General features: G+C 48.3%; 1 protein-coding gene across 3 annotated transcripts in view; it reads right to left on the bottom strand.

Moving 5' to 3' along the window:
• Positions 1–16045, bottom strand: part of SLC6A6 (solute carrier family 6 member 6) — a 96069-nt gene extending 80024 nt beyond the window's left edge. For 2 of the 3 annotated variants that reach the window (XM_054216366.1, XM_054216367.1), the window contains exon 1: positions 15618–15778. The gene's annotated coding sequence lies outside the window, so the exon portion shown is untranslated. Of the gene's footprint in view, positions 1–15617; positions 15779–15961 lie in introns of those variants that run through there. The other variant, XM_054216373.1, reaches the window with a different exon arrangement.
• Between the last annotated feature and the right edge of the window lie 1560 nt (positions 16046–17605).

Below are 17605 nucleotides of genomic sequence, written 5' to 3'. Positions count from 1 at the left end.
ACTTATTTAGATGCCTCCTTGGAAACTGAGCTCTCCGGAAAATCTGTCCTCAACGGTGGGTGCTGAGCACTAGACAATCTGGCCCGTTCATTCTCTCGGTATGTGGTTCATCTGTTCTAAGGAACAAATCCTTCTGGAAAAGTAAAAAAAAAAAACCAGGCAGAAAGAAGTGTTGGATACAGAAAAGCACACAAGCTGCCTTGTGGGCTAATGATCAAGAAAGGCAGATCAAGCAAAATTTCATAAAACAGATGAAGTCAAGAGTCTAGCCACCAGGACCCCTTGCAAACATTGCATTAGTCCAGGAAGGAGGGTGGACGTGGCTTAAAGCACCGAGTAGGAGTCAGAAGATAAAAATTGGCTGATTTGCTTCATCTTCCTCCTCAAAATGTTCTTATCTGTCCAAAAAAAGAAGTGGAATGAGGATATCTGCCCCACTACCCTACAGGGGAAAACTGTAAACATTAGTTAGGATCAAAATATGGCCTCAGATGGAAGAAGCGGCCCATGGGGTTGAAGGGAGATCCTCTGAGGCTTTCTGCCTCCACAAACAGGGTTGAAAACGGCATAACAGAGCACGAAGGGACGTAAAACCAAAGAGCATGATGTGGGACACACTCCCATGTATGCAGAAACCCAGCCCCCAGCTGTGGAGGGACATAAATCCCCCATTCATTAGCCATGCCTCATGATGGATTGTAACGTAGCGCTAGTGGTGGCCAGTCAACCTTTTAGTTAGACCTTCTCAGACCTTGCTGTCACTTTTGATCCACGTGAACCACAGTGGTCGCCTTTTTGCATAATGCAACTCTCTCTTTGCGTCACCTCTAAACTTGTCCTTGAGTCTCCCTGGTGGGATCCCGTAAGAGGATTGGGTGGGCCAGGAGGGAGAAACTCCATTGTCTGAGCACAAAAAGCCACGTTCATTAGTAAGCAGCATCTTAGAACCAGTCATGGAAAAAAAAGAGTGGATTTGCCATTAAATCGGATATTCTTGGAGGTTTTCCTCAGCACAACTCCCTCTTTAAGCTAACAGAAGCAATTGAGAGACCTGCCCAGTAATTTCTAAGCTCCAGTCCCAGGTCTGACATTAACTCTGAAGCCAATATAATCCTCTTGTTCCCCACAATAAGGCCTCAATCCTCCACTGCCATAAATCAGCCTAACTCTTTTCGTGTAAGTTAGTGTTACCCCATTTGAAGATTTGATTCAGAAATTAGGGCACCGTGGGGCAGGGTCCTGCAGAAATACCCAGGGAAATCTGGTCCCCAGAGAAGTTCACACTCCAAAATAGCAAGACGTGTAGTTGTCAGTTGTTCTCATGACATTTTAGGCCCACGGAGCGGTTACCTCCTGACAGGACATGTTCCTCTCAGATCCAGGCTTACGAGTGATGGATATCTCTCAGGATAATTAACCGTCTTCAGTTGCTGCTGCCAGAGAAAGGAGGGAGCTTTGCAGTGCCCACCGCACAGCCATAGAATAACTCTACGGAGGAGCTGCCAGAGACTTGCTTGCTTCCTGATCCAGTTCAAAGGGGCCAGGTCAGGAGCTGGTGATTACCCAAAATTTAAACAAGGTTCCTAGTTCACATCCATTGCCGTTTTCCAGTTACATTTGCCCTCCTCTTGGTAAACAGCAAACATTTTCTTGGAAACCGTCTCATTTCTTATGCCAGTGGCAAAATAAACCCCAGCTCATCGTGGATGTGTCCTTTCCAAAGAATTACCACAAAAATGTCTGAAACCCTATAAAGGCTGTTAATGACTCTAAATCTCCATAGGGCTTTTTTTCCCCCCTTCCTCTTCCCTCTTTTCTCCTTGCTCTGACGAGCTGGTGAGTTGGGAATGGTTTAAAATACCACAATAGCCATGGCAGGACATCAAGAAAGAAAAAGGAACGGGGTTTTGAAATACTTTCTGTAAGGCTCCAAGCACTTGAGTTGGTGCTTAGCTGACTGGACTTCACCACACAGCAGTCAGATGATCTCTGCAGCTTTGGGAAATAGGAGAAACTCTGGAGAAGGGTGGGGGGGAAACGGTCTCTGCCACATTGGTCTTTATTGTCTTATGGATTTTATCACAGTATTGTTCTTTATTTCCTGCTATTTATAGGCGCTCATGTTTTGTGCTGCTTTCATGTTTGTGTTATCTGCCTTCCCACGACATGTTTCACCCCAGCCCTTGCCTACAGCTGGATCCATAAAGGCCAGGCAAATGGTTTTGAATGGCACATCAGGGCTCATCTTCTTTCTCTGGGCGATGCGCGCAAACCGCCCTTTTCTGAAGCACTAAGCAACCCAAGATGGGTGATTTACATGATGACGGTTGCTCTGCACGCTCTTGCGTAAAGGAGCGGAGGAGTTTGCCACTGGGCTTTTGGGTATTAAGCGATGACATTCTTTAAGAGCCCCAGCCAGTGATGCTGGGGCTGTTTCCTCTGAAATCCACGCTTTACAACAGATCTAAACCATCAGCCCATGAGGGCGTGACTTCATGATAACCACTCCGGAAACGTCACCTTTTTGTAACTCCTGTCTTTGTGCAAGGTACTGCAGAGAGAACGAGGTACGGCGGCTGCTCTTGTCCTCGTTCCCCATGATTTAGGGATGTGACTCCACTGAGCTGAACTAGCCAATGTGAAGTTAGTTCTGGTTTGAAACAAACAATGAGGTTTGTAAAACTCAGCTCCCTGCCCTAGTAAACATACTGCCTAAACTAAAAGGTGGCTCCAACAGGCCGTGGGGCTAGGAATAAAAATGGGAGAGGCGCAAAATAATGCTGAAATCACTGAAGTCAGTGATTTAATCCTAATAACGTCCTTGTTGCCTCACCCCACAGCAGTTTCCAGGCAGCCAAAACACCAACTCCAGGCACAAAGCAGAAACCAGGCTGCTGGTTAGGTGAGCTGGAATGGAGGGATTTACCCTCAACAACGGTCCCGAGTGACAGCGAGCCTCTCGCATCCATCCACAGCTTGCATCACTTCTCGCGTACGGAGCAGCCTGCCTTGGAAGCGACCACACAGCTCGGTGCCAGTACCAACAGGGAAAAACCCTTCACCTAAACAGAGGGGAACAGCAAGCCCTGCTTCGGGACCCTTTCACAATACGCATCCAGCAGCAGCGCCTGCTACGGGCTGCTGGAGAATTACAAAGAAAATTAAACACTTGCTTAAAGATGGAGCTAGTCTTGGCCAGCTTTTGCTTATGGGATTTTTGGGGAAGTTACTCCCACTGTTTTACCCGTGAATACGTGCAAAAGGGCCTCAGGACGTCGTTCTTCAGCGCTGCAGAGCAGCATAAAGGCACCTGTTTGTCAATGAGAGTCATTCTGTTTTGCCTCAAATTGTGCCTATTCTGGAAACATCCCCTGAAAGAAGAAGCAGAACTTTCCTGTAAGCAGCGTGAAGTGCAGGTTTCTTATTCAGACAGTTTGACACTGGTTTCTGTAGTTATCCTTGACTCTCTGTAGCAGCCAGACTGAAAGAGGAGACATGATGGAAATAGAAAGCGTTTTGATGCATCAGAGTAAGTAAAAATAAAGTGCGGTGCAAGGAGAATTAAGAGGTGGCAAAGCACATGCTCACTTCGGTGAGTCCTGGGATTCTTTCTAAGGTGATGCTAAGAAGAAAATTTATATCAAGCCATGAACACTGCTAAAGCAAATGCCTTGTCTCTCAGGCCCCAGCGAGTCCCGAAAGCTGCCATTTGAAATTTCTAGTGCCCATTACAGCAAAATCATCCATTTTGCCACATGCGAACAATGTGGGAAAAGCCGTGTGGCAATCCTTTTTCAGGGTGGCAGAAAAAAATTCACCACTAGGAACTCCACAACACTGGAAACCAAAGACCAGACCAACTCTCGTCCTGTCGGAGAAGCAATTAAAAGTGTGAAACCAAAGATTTCCAGCAGAGACTGCTGCAGAGGCTTAAAAGATAGTGGCTCTGGAGCAACTGCTGTAAAAATAGCCCCAGCCCCCCCCCGAAAAGGGCCGAGTGCCTTGGTGTCCATGGGGAACAGCGTGGACTGGGGGTGTCACCTCTCCCAAGCCCAGCAGTTACATTTTTCTTCTGTCCTTTGTTTCAGTTGATGAAAATCCAACTGTTTTCAGCTCAGCGTCTGGTACAAGCCAACTCCTGTTTATCCCCTGGGACGTGCTTTTCAGCGTGTCATCAGATGCCCTCTCGGCCACCATCTAAGGCGCATTGACAGGTTGCGGTAGTTTTCCAGTCAGACTCTGAAATGGTTATTCACACTTTTATCGCGGCAAGATTAGATTATTGTAATTCTTTATTGGCCAGCTTCCCAAAGCGGGCTTTGCACAAACTCCAGATGGTGTGAAACGTGGCCGTCAGGATTTGAATTAAGAAGGGACAATATCATCCATTCTGTTAAAACCTCTACCTTGGCAACTGGTTAGACCGCAAGTTCATTTCAAACCCCAAAACCATCCTTTTCCTCTCTGCGTCCAGCTGAGGTCGGGTCTCTGTCAGCAATCTTGTGATTCGTTATGGTCCAGAGTACATTACTGGGGCTCATGCTACCTGGTAAATAATTATCTGAGGAGTGATTTCAAGGAGGTGAGGGTAGTTTAAACCTGATTTCCATCTGCTTGGTCTCCTCTAAAGCCTGTGCAAAAGCTGGGCGGGATATCGCAATTACACCCTGTGCAAACATTAGAGGCGGGAGTCGGGTAGCGATGGGCACTCCTGCTCTTATTGCACCAAAACTGCAGCCTGAAGACAGCCCCCTCCATGAGAAAGTGCCTCCAGGGCTAAGGCAGCAAACCACAGCCCTCCTCCAGGCATGGCCGGGGAGCGACGGCGATGCCAGCCTGATCCCACCGAGGCAGCCATCTAAACGCATCCCTGAAGCTCTTCTAAATTGCAGGTGGCTTATCTCGTCCCTTCTAACGCCAGCGTGAGCTGCCAAGGGGACACCCAGACAGCGTCCAGCCTCCCCGCTCCCACTTTTAGCACTGCGGGGCCTCACCAGAAAACACAGACCGCTGGTACGTGTTCTCGTGTGCCATCTTCCACTTGTGTAAACAGTGGCTACACAAACAATTGATAGGATAATAACTGGCTTCATACAGACCAGTACAAATAAAACCTTCCGGTGTTTTGGGCTTTTGTCTTCTTAGAACTTTCTTTTTCTGGAAGAGCACGATATGAAAGGTGTACTCCTTCGTATTTGATTTGTTTTTATACTGAGCCCAAGAGTTAAGACCTTCCCTGATTTAGCTCACAGTGGCTAAATTCCTACAGGCCATTCGTGCAAGGGAAAAGTCTTGGGCAGGGCCTAGTAAAGAACGATCGTTTGGCTTGTTTTTATTAACTGCTATTTACAAAGCGGTATGTGATTTGCTGCCTAAGAGGGAGAAAGGCCGGGGACAGCTTTTGCTGTGCAGCGGAATGGCAAACACGGCGTGCTCGGAGCTGTTTACCTTCCCCGGCACTTCTGCAGGGAACCTGTGACCTGCCACTCACGGCCGTGGATATAAAAGCTCATACTGTTTTGGTGGTTTGGGTTTTCTTTTTTTTTTTTTTTTGTTAGTGCAAGACAGCTGACACAGACTGTTTGCTTTGGGAAAACAACCAAACCCTTTTGTTTTGCATGAAGGGGGTGAAAAAACCCTGTATATAAAGAATTGTACTGACTCTGCAAACAGCTACCGCATAAGGAAGAGAGAGAGTGGTGGTCAGCGCTGGGGTCACGCTGACTGTCATTTTAAACCTACAGTGCCATCGTCATTTTAGAAATTCAGAAGCCTGGGTAAGCTGTTGAAGACACAGAATATTTCCCCATACGGATAAAAATATGTTATTAAGAAGAAACAGCCATGTGAGAGAACAGGCAAAGTCAGAATGGTTTACCTGAAATTATGAGAATTTGGAGTTTAGATAAAATAAGATACAGGTGGGTGTCTCATCCTTGAGCTTAGATGATCTCCACTTGACATGGGACCGGGAAGTGTACAGGGACCTCTGGTATCACTTTTATACACCCACCATGTCATGCTGGACCAGACGTCTGGCCATCTTAACCCAAGACAGCTAGTGGGAACGGCTTCCGGATTACTGTGGCGTGTACCACCCCAAGAACAGCATCCAGGGCAGGAGTTACTGCAGTCTAAAGCCAGCACTTGAATACACACCTGCCTCAGTGCTGCCTCAGGCATGGTGCCACCTGTGAGAGGTGCTGACACATACCCATCAGTCACAGGTATCCATCCATCCATCCATCCGTCCATCCATCCATCCATCCCATTTCCAAGTTTCCCCAAACCAGGAGACTACTACAGCTGCTGAGTGAAGGTCCCAGCCCATCTCCCACCAGTACTGAGGCTACAGCCTGAGCTTTAATCTGGAATGAAAACGCTACTAATTTTACAAAGGATCTTTTGATTTCCCAACATCTCATTTTAAAAACAAATTTTATCAGTATTTGTTCAGCCGAATCACTTTATCAGTGAGTGGGCAGGCTGGAGGCTGTAGGCACCTAGAGCTATTTTTAAAAGCTTGTGATCACCTAAGGCACCTGCATGGGGCTGGCAGGTAAAATGCAGGACCTACAGGAGACCCCCATCCTCTCACATGACAGAGCTCATGTGGGACACATGGAGGAACCGTAGTATATCACAGTATCTTATACAGTGCCAGACGCATACGGGTAGGCAACTTGACGGCCTCCTATGTGAATCCATCAGATGTTTGCAGAGAATCTGCTCCCGGCTTCTTTCGCTGCTGAGAACTGAGCCACCAATGCATTTTATGCATTTCAGAAAACTGTCCAATGGGAGTACTGGGGAAGGTAACGCCTGCTTATTTTACGTATAAAATCACAGACAAACTACTTGTATCTCTGCACGTGGGCCTTATTCTGGTGGGAGGTCACTAGAAAGGTCTCCGTGACTCCAGCTACCATTGCCTTGAGCAGCTGAGCAACCTGAGCCACGATCTGCTCAAGTCTCCATGCACCAAGCATCAATCCATTCAGCACATGTATGTGATGGTGGTAACCAGCTGACGGGCCACATGATAGAGTGGAGAATCAGACAGCAACCCTCACCCCCTGTGTGTCGCATCGCCCACCAGCCCAAACACATGCCACTTCAAGCCAAGACCTGTACCAGATGAAAGGAAGGCTCTCTTGATCAGATAAACAGCACAGTAAGTACTGAGGCCCTTATCTGTGAACAGTAATGATCAATATGCCGGGTGGCTTAGTCTGCAAGCATGTAATCTCCGGTTGCTGTGAGACTTGAGGCATCCTTCCATGTTCTTTATTCTCCTGATAAACTTGGGGAGATTTGTTTCCAGCAATTCATAATGTAAACCATCACACATTATGAACTGTATCTACCTGACAACAGCCAAGAGTGAAAGAGCTCAGATATCCCTATAGAGCTGCTTTTGAATAGCTGGGGAAAAGCACATTAAAAAGTTGCAGGCTGTATTCTCTATATACCACCACTGTGACCATAAGAGTAAATGACTACTCAAACCTCAGGTTATTTGCAAACCTAGCTGAAGAGCGAGTAGAGAAATAAATAGATCATGAGCATTCATACAGAGCCTTTAATTAGAGAGAAGAACGTGGCGCTCTGCGTAGGAAGGCCATATCTTCACACGGTGCAAATCAACGCAGCTCCATTATGGAATTACATCAGTTCGTGCCAATGAGGATTGGGTCCAGGTATGCATAGGAGGATGTCTGCCTTTACCATGGAAACACACCACCTAAGCGAGGGACCACACGAGCAGCTTAACAGCAACTGCATTAATACTTGACAGGGCAGGAAAGAAAAATGAAAACAATTGCTCTAATTGAAACTACGGGGGGTGTGTAAGTAGGGCAGAATGCACAGTAATTACCTGAGTTGGAGTTGAGCCAGAACACCAACATTAACGCTCCTGCTCTATGGGACTGCGAAGGAGCCTAAGTAAACAGGATTTCGGTTTTCCATGGTGCACGCTCAAGTCTGCGGAACGAAGCGGGGCTGCAAGTTGAGGAGCTGAATTTCCACCCACACTTGCACCAAACGGCAAAGAGATGTGGTGCTCCCTGGGAGAAATCCTTCCTGCCTGGACAGTGGATCTGTGCATGGGCGCAGCTTTGTCCAGCTACGGAAAGGAAACGCCAGGTTACTGCAGGTGAAATCAAGGTTCTGTTTACGCGCGCGTTAACATGAACCTTCTGGATGTCCTCAGGCTAGAGGTGCTACCAGCTCCCTCTCCCGCAACTCTGCAGGACTCCTGTTCCCTACTACCTCCACCTCGCACACCTCCCGGCAGTCCACTTGCCACGTGGCCACCTCTATACCTTCCTCACAGCCCTCACCAGCAGCCCCTGGGCCCTGCTCCTCACTCTCCAGCACATCCTCTCCGTATCACCTACAAAGAGAGGCGAGCCTGCATGGAAAGCTGTCCAGAGACCAGTTTCCAGAAAGGTCGCTTCCACGCTGCGGTGGGTTCCCAGGCACGGGGCGCGTGAGAAGCATGAAGACAACGGTTAATAGCAAAACAAGGCTCCACTGGTAGCAGGGGTGGGGGATAACTTGGCCTGGAGTCAGTTTGAAGCGTCAGTTGAGAAGCAGCTATAGTGCCTATGGAAAAGATTAGATGAAGTCCTGGAGGAACGAAGCTCCTTTTCTGAGGAAAAGCCGATGGGCTTGCCCAGTGATCCCCATTCGTGGTCCAACAAGCGTGTCTTAGTCATACAACAGAGGAACAACTTCAAGCATCTGCCCCGTCACCTGTCGTTGCTCCGTGACCGTGCCAGCTCTGCCAGCAAGTAGCAACTGCAGCCAGCGGCCAAGCTGGCGTGAGAGAGCTGCAAGTCCCCCACGCTCCCAACGCACGCGTCTGAACCTGTGACCCACAGGTTCTGCAGACCATCACAAATCCCCCGAGACATACAGTTCCCCACAGCCTCGCAGGTTGTTTCTAGTTAGACAAATTCAAATGGCTGCCACAAAAGCTTAAGCTCTTTCCAGCCACACTCACGCTGAGTGTCAATAGGAAAAAGTCCCATGAATACGCTTGATAATTAGAGAGCCGCGGCTGTAGCAAAGAACAAAGTATAATGCAGGCTTGAATACTCAGGAAATTGACTGCTGATATGTTTCCATTCATTGTTTTGTTCTCTGTTCTCAGTGTTATATTAAAATCTCCTACTAAGAATGAGCTTTCTTGTTTAATGGAACTTGTCAGTTAGAGGAAATCTGCTCGAGCTGTTTGATCTATTCTTTAAAATAATATTAATTGCAAATTTAGCACACGTCCCTATCTTAGTTAGCAAATCATTTGAAAACTACGGCTGATATTTTTAAAACTTTATTTATTGCCTGTAAAAAGTCGTGGCCCATCACTTTTGAACTCTAAGGCATTCACCACCGCTTTGCTCCGACTATTCAGTCCTGGCTATTCAGGAGATGTGTTGATCGATCGTCCCCGTCACCTGACGTTGTTTTCCGGACTCTATGAGTGAAAAGCGATAGGAGTGAATAGCAAATAGTAAACACGGTGTGAATCTCCGGTCGTGAGAAAATTCATGAAACTTTGCAGTTTGTGAGCGTTTTCATAAAATCCTGACAACCATATCAACTTATTCAAGTGTGACCTCACGTCTATAGGAAATCATGCTCAGTGCTTCTGTCTGCCTCTCTGTTAATGGAACTAGCTGTCTATTTTGATTCCATGTGACTCCTAATTAAATACTGAATTTGCATGTTTGCTACTCATCCTGATTCCCAGCATGTGCGCTCACAATAACAAATCTTAACTTCAGGCTCTGAAGCTGACGTACAGCTGAACCTGGATTTCCAAAGTCCCACAGTTCGATGATACTGAAGCCTGGAGGTTTCATTTGGTTCCTTGCAGACATAAAAGAACCATTTAGAAAAATGAGATGCAGCGGCCAGTAAACTGGCTCTCTGTAGGATTATTTCAATTTGCTGGTTCTGAACCTTCAGCAAAAATCTGCAAAATGGGTTGTGTTGGGTGGCTCACAGAAACAATATTTCTTTTGTGAATATCTTCCTGTTTCCAATTATATCAGAATGACGGAATAGAGGGGAAATAGCCGATTCCAGGGTTCATATAATTAGATATAATACACTCTATCATCATCAGTACTCGATGCTTTTCTTTAGGCAAGCTCAAAGACATTCAGAAATGCTCAGAAACCACTGTTCATGTCAGCATCATCACAAGTGCTGTCGCTTTTAGGAATTTGCCTTTACAGACAGAGAAGGGGTGGCGTGAGCCCCCTCCCCAAGAGGCAGCGGCATCAGCTCCGCACGCAGACCCCGAGCATCCTCCCTTCCCCTCCGTCTTAATAACCCTGGCAGGCACCAGGAGATGCCTCCCTTCTCTGGTGACAGCGGGTTTGGTTATACTTGTGCTCATTCACGGAATTTGCTTCACCTTGGCCTTGCTAAAAACGCTCCCCTGGTGCTGCACAGCTCCGTCGGTCCTGCAACACTGTTTGCTGACACAGAACAGCCGACCGCGGATCAGGGGCGCCGAGACGCCCCTACAAAGGTACCTTACTGATGGGAGATGCCTCAGCCACCACAGTTCATGCGGTCGGGGCAGCCTGAGCTCCCTGCCTACGGACCGTTTCTGGACGTGTACCACCACCCTCTGCTCCATCTCCCCTGCTCCTGACCAATTCAGGCAGCTCAAGTCATAGGTAATTCCTCTAAAATAAAGCCGTTCCTCCCCCGTCCGGATTCTTTTTTAAAACAAGGGCAGAATTGTTCAAAACAACCCAAGGGAAGAAATCCAAATAGGAGGTGACCTCCTTCCAACCCTCTGTGCTGGGGGCCGAGGTGTGGCCCCCCGCTCCAGGCTCCCGGGGTCATTCCAGCACCTCTGTCTCATTCCCTCCCGGAGCGATGCCCTCCCACGGCCCATGAAGAGCGCTCTGTTCCCAGGCGTGAGTCATGGCCCCGGGCTGCGGGACGCTGACATCAGCCCCTGCGCAGCCCTCGGCAGGGCCAAGCGCGCCGGCTGCCCCTCGGCATTTCTTTGGAGCTTTGTGCCGAGTATAACAGCTGGGACTGTTCGTTGGGCAGAGCGAGGGGCCGAGAGCGCGGCTGGGCACAGGCTGGCGGGCACAGATCGGCTGTGGGGGATGCCACTCGGCCAGCCGGAGGAGGAGCAGCCGCAGCAGCTCTGGTTTTCACGTCTGCTCGCAGACGAACCCTCTCCCGGCATCCCCGGCGCGGTGCCGCACGCTCGAGCCTTGCCGACTGTCGCTACCTGTGCCAGGCACCCCAGGACACCGGCATATGCTGCAAACACCTCTTTATTTGACGGTGTTGGCACTTCATCTGAGAGCGGGACAGAGAGGGCGCGGCTGGTTTTCAAGACTGCTTTAAGACTCCAATAAGAGCTCTTTATGGGTTTAAAATTACCATTCTGCAATACTGGCAAACCGCTTCCCTTTTCCAGGAAAGCTGCTTTGTAGTACCGCAGGAAAGTCATCCCTCCGGTGTTGCAAGTTACACCAGCAGCAGTGCAGTCCTGTAGCTCTGACCAGAGGAATCAGGTAGGTATTTTGGTCAAGGGATTGAATGACTTTATGACCTTGATGGATGCACAGAGTCGGCTCAGGAGCGCTCAGCTGTACAAACAAAATGTTGCCACCTCAGTGATAAGAGGGGAGGGTGCCCGTGCCAGGGCAGAGGAGGGGAGACGGAAGGATGCAGCAGATAATGATGACCTGGGGACACTGCTCCAGCTCTGGGCTTGCCGTTTCGGGGAGATAGGCACCCACGTGCTTCAAGCCAGTCCCTTTCCCTCTGCGGCAGGAGCAGCCAGCCCGGTTTGCCGGGGTTTTGCTATAAACAAAATGTGTAATGAAGCATTTTTTCTACCTGTTTGCTAGCATTGCTAGAGATTAAAGCCATCCCGGAGCGCTTTGCTCACCTATGGACTTAAGCTACACCAGCAAAGCCCTCTCCATGTCTAGTGAGGAAGGGTGCCAGGTGACCTCCCTCAATCTTTTCACATTGCTGTTAAACGTCAATAAGGCAATAAAACAATTACACTTAGAGAGGCACAAACCAAACTTCTCAGATCCAGTGCAAGTAGAGTTCTGCTTTTGCTCTGAATCATCGATCTGAGCTCACCATTTTGGTCCCGTTTGAGGGTTAGACTACAACTGTGACCTGCAGTTCCGCTTTAGATTTGACTGAACCCCCATGAAAAGGTCAACTACATTTATGAGATTCCAGCACAAGAGATGGGAAACACCCGATGGCTGCTTTTGCTTTCTGAGGCCTTTTTCGTCCATGAGACTTCAGTACCCCGAACCCAAATCCTTCCCCCAGTTTGTCCTTCAACCCTGGCTACACGCTCTGTAGCTAAATAACATCCCTCCCTCTTTTTTTTTTTCCCCTTTTGGAGGCACAGCAGCTGTTGTGTTTTGCTGATGAATGAAGTAATGTTTTACCGGCTACAGCTTACTGATTTGCAGGTTTTGGTGGCAACGCTGACACAGAATTCCCACCATCAGCCTCTGCCAGCGTTTACCCCCAGCCACACAACACTCGGACCTCTCAGCTGGGCCGGTGCAGTCGTTCCCAGGGGCCATGGCGATCAGGGAACCGATCTAGTTGAAATAAATTGCAAAAACGAAAATCAAAACAAACAAAACAAAAAAAAAAAAGAAGAAGATGAAGATCCTTCCTATTTTACAGGCCATTTTGTTCACGGTTTCTAACCTCCAGCAGTTCCTCATGCGACTCCCTGCAGAGTCACGCGAGGAGTTATTTGGGCACAAGAGGGAGCGGGCTACGGTGGAGCAAAACGGTGGGAAAAAAAAGTCTGTGATGGGAACACCTCAAGGTAACATTACTACTAAAGCTTCCTTGTCCTTAAACCATGGCCAGGGTTTCTTATCTCGGACTGACATTATCCACGAGATCACCACAACTGTCCAGTAAACAGTCAATTCATTTCACAATTTATACATCGTTATGCACCCCCCACGTACCAGAGAATTATCTCTACAGACCCCTTTAGGGCCTTAAAAGGATCCTCAGGCTTCAGTTTTCATTTTTAAATGAATACAAGCATTCAACCGAGCTGTAAACTATTAAAGCGAGACGCCGCTTCAGTGATAAACAAAATATTTTCCTAATAATTCACTTAATTGTCCCATTCATGGACCTATGCCTTTGGAATGGGACGTGCTTTGGGATTCCAAATAACACAAATAATAACAACAACAATAACAAGAGCACATTCCATTTTACTGAACGAAACAGTGATATACCAAAGGGCTCGTGATACATTATCACTGGCTGTGCAGGAGCGTGGGTGGGAAGCAAGAGGCTGCAAGAAGAGACAGATAGAACGGCTCCTACACGCGACTTTTCCCTCTGTGCTGCTATTTTCCTTTTGCTCGAGAAGCGCAGCAAATATATTAACACCCGCATGAAAAATGAGCTGAGGTAATTCCATCTATGAGCATGTGACGGGTCCCGCTGCCACAAATGTTTTCCCTCTAGGTCCGTATCTGAATCTCACACAGCCTGACTCACGCTGCAGCCGCGCACGTCACTACGACCCGGCAGCGTCAGACTGTCATTTGTTTCCTTTTGGAACGGGATGTTCTATAATAGCTCCAACTCCCACTCGACAGTTTATGAAATTGCAGTTCTTTCACATACCTCCTTTGTTCCCCAGCAGCAAGAAGTTTTCAATTTGTTTGTAAGGTGCTGAAACAGGAGCAGAGTGCACCCTGAGCTCAGGGATGCCTCACCCGGAACTCTAACAGGACGTGTCTTTTAACGGGATGGCGGCGCGATGGTTCTCAGCGCGCCGTAGAGTTTGTTCTTCAGGGAGACAAAGGAGGCACAGTGCAGAACTGCTGCTTCTAGGGTTGCTGCTTGGAGTACAGCCCCACGTCTCATTCACAAGGCTCCTTCTCCAGCTGTCAGGGAGAGGCTGGCACGTAAATGGAAGCTGAAGTTCTGGACATGCTGGTGGAGCCATCAAAGCAGAACCAGCTCTGCTTCAGAGCGCCTCGCCACGACGGTCGAACACGCAACCCACTTTTCAGCAGTGGCAAGTTTGATCCTCTGCTCCTAAAATGCTAATCTACATCTGTGTCTTAGTCTGGGTTGGGAGTGGGCTTCAGAAGGGAATCCCTGACTTGCTGCGCTCCGGATCATACTGCGGCAGTTTCAAACCTCAGTCTATAGGACTAAGCTAGTGCTAGTGACAGGTTAAAAACCCCAAGTGTCAACAGCATAGGCACGGAGTCCTCAGCACCAACTGGTTTGTTCTGCTGGTTTGGTGCTCCTGTGACACCAAACCACCAGCTACCGCTGCTTGCTTTTTGGAGCTAAAAGTCCTGGAGTTGTTGGATCCCAGCACACAATCGCACAAGGAGGAACGTGATGTGGTTCCAGGGGTGCAGCAGAAGGGAGGAGGCTACGGTTCTCCCGGGATCCTTGCCCATGTAAAGACCAAGATCATCAAGATATACTCGTAATGCTGCCAAGTTTCCTGCTGGGAACATCCTGGCAGGCAGCTGATACAAAAGGACAGAACCAAGGGAGTGGAGATCCAAAGAGCAAAAGGGTGCAAAAGATGATCTCATTTCCCCTGCTTACTTTTGGGATGCTGCTATGACTCGAGGCAGGCTAAAATGGATTTGTCTTCACACTGGTTGCACAGTAAAGTGGACACATCGCTATGCAGAGTCCAGTGTCCCCTGTTCCAGCTGCTGCTCCCCTATTTATTGAAGAGCTTTAACCAAATGGAGAACTTAAGCTACTTCCTACAGGTGCAGCCATTCCAAATGGGGAGGTAAATGCCAGCTTCAAGTGTGGTAAAACCAGTGTTCCTAGCATTCTCCAGAGAAAAATTATCACTTATTATCTGCCACTTGGAATAAAATGGGAAGCTTGAAGATGATCTAGAGAGAATTTGGAAAAGCGAGGCTTGTGTTTGCAAACTGCGCATAGCCTTTCTCTGAGACACAGAGAAGTTCCTGAGGCTAGCCTCTGCAAGAGGATGCCCTAAGAGTCTCTGAAGATGTTTATTTTGACCTTGTGGACCTTTGTCCAGCGTACATTCATTGGGGTTAAATAAATAAGCATTAACAACCCAAAAGCTCCAGACCTTCCACTGCCCCGCACTGAGCCAAGACCTTAAGTAAAGAGGCTTAAGTCACATTTATATTTCCTTTGACCTAAAGACCAAGCGCAGCTCAGCCCATCCCAATTACTGCGTGAAAAGATCTTTATGGCTGCGCTACCTTGCATTCAGCTGCCTGAGAAATCTTTAGAAACCATTGCAAAGGCAGATCACCACAGCCTGGCGTTCCCTGCTCGCTGCAGCCACCTCCACACGCGGCACAGGCTGGGGAGAGCAGTCAGCGCCCCAGCCCCGACTCATTTTCATGACAGCCCTCAGGAATCCTCCTGGCGCTGCCTGGGCAGCTCTGGGTAACGCTGCACGGCAGGAATAACATCGCTCGGGCTCTCAGCGCCGGCCCTCGAGCTTTGGCAGCCATCAGGACAAAAGACAATCCATAAATGCAAGTCATTATAATCTCACAGACATCACCTCTACCTTTACCTGGACTTACCTGGACTGACGTGGAGGGCAGCGTTTCTCTTGACATTCAAAACGAACGCGTGCGCTAAAGAATACGAGGCTTCTCGTACACAGGGTATTGTTCTGGATTTCGTATTTCTTCGGGGTTGTCTTGGCAACGCAGAGGGTTTGCCGCTAGAGGTGTGTGAAACACTGGGCAACAAAAAGCAAAACGACTCCCACTCGTTTCATTCCATCACCCAGTTAAACCAGGCTCTTGATCAACCCGCTGGGACATCGTTAGTGTGCTGTGTGTCGGGAGGGGCAGCGCTAATCAGCACGGACTCCTCCACCCCCCCTCAGCACCGTGATTTCGAAAATAGCAAAAAATTGTACCTTTCATTGGGAAATGATGTCTATCCAGACACGCTGATCCACTCTGATCACTTTCTCCCTTCAACTACCCCTTTCACTAGTTCCCTGGAAGGCAATGGATCCGATTAGGGATGGTTTTAAGCAAAACTAGTTTGGGGGGGTGGGGGTGGGGTTGTTGGTTGTTTTTTTTTAGTTTCAATTATGGAAGTTTTAAGTGACTTCAGTGAAGTCAGTGGGGTTACTGTGGACTGATACCAATATAACCCAGTTTGCCCTCACGTGAGTCTTTCCTGTGCAAAGAGAAGAGATGCTACGGCTACACCTGGTCGGCAAGTGAGTGGAAATGCCCCACTTGCCTTCCTGGCTCAGCTCCTTCCACGGACAGCAGACCTTTAGTCACTGTGGATGAGGTCCAGGAATTATTCTGCAAAGTTTTTAAAGCATCTTTGGAGGCAGTTTCACATCGCTTATTCATGTCATTTGCCTTTATTTTTACTTACGGAAGGCATTAAAAAAATTAACCCAAACAGCTGTTCAGATTCCTCTATTTTTTATGTAGCAAAGGGAAAAAAAAGTCTGAACAGCTGTGTCAGTAAAACACAAGCCAGGTGGCCTCCCTAAGGCAAAGTTTGTATGAAATCTATAAGATAATATTTTTATTATCTGAGTTACTGTATTTCTTTTTTATTACTTTGCTCTTGTGACTCTTAAAGAGGTATTGGCCACCTATCTCTTATCTTCATCCTCTTCCCTCAGTGTTTGAGCTGTACTGTAACTCAACACAGATGTTAACGGTGATTCAGCCATCAAGGGTGAAAATCGCCCTTTCAGCACAATCCTCCTCAATCTATTCTGGGGACCTGAATGGGATTTAAGGCTGGGTAAGGAGCAGTTTTACAGATCTGGCCTTTCTATGGGGAGAAACTCATGCCGTGGTACCAAACATCTCCCCAGAGATGTGCAAGGGATTGCCTACGAAATGCTGGCGGAGGGAATTTGTTTTCCATGTTGTGTAACTAAGTCACCTGAGATGCACGGTTTTGTTCCAGTTCCTTGACAAGGTAGCTGGATCGTCCTCGAGCAGAGGCTAATGACTCACGATTACACAATAGTCTGAAAGAACAGTTGTTTTGCACTCCAATGTGTGAAACATTGGGGATTTGTAAGCTGCTAGCCAAATTCTCAGCCGGGCGGCGCTGAAATCTATACAGCCAGATGGATTTACACCACAGTTGCCCCACCGCTGTCATCTCGGAGCATATCCCTACTGACAAAGGCTCACGAAGAACTTCCCCTACTGAGGTTTGGAATTCCTCAGCCGGCCTCCCATCCTGCACAGAGCAAACTTTAGCCTTCGCAGCTCTGGTGCTCCTTCCGTGCACTTGCTAACACGGTCTCGCCATGAGAGGCTTCCAGCTGCCTGCTCCGAGCCCCGTGTCTCATGCCACCACGCTCCACCTGTGCTCCAGGCCATCACACCACGGTCCAAGCCCTAAGCCCTGTTCAGCCACCCAGGGCTCATCCGCTAAGCCCCTGCCACATGAACCCTCCTAAAAGCGTGCTCCTATTGCTGTAAGGCAGCTTGCTGATTTGTGGATACCTTTTCCATAAATTGCTTACTGATTATTTTCTTCCCTGACTTCTGTCCTTGGATTATGAACTCTG

Source organism: Rissa tridactyla, chromosome 10, assembly GCF_028500815.1.
Source record: "Rissa tridactyla isolate bRisTri1 chromosome 10, bRisTri1.patW.cur.20221130, whole genome shotgun sequence".
NCBI lineage: Eukaryota > Metazoa > Chordata > Aves > Charadriiformes > Laridae > Rissa > Rissa tridactyla.
Note: the sequence above shows the minus strand (reverse complement) of the source record. Positions and strands in the feature narration are given on the sequence as shown.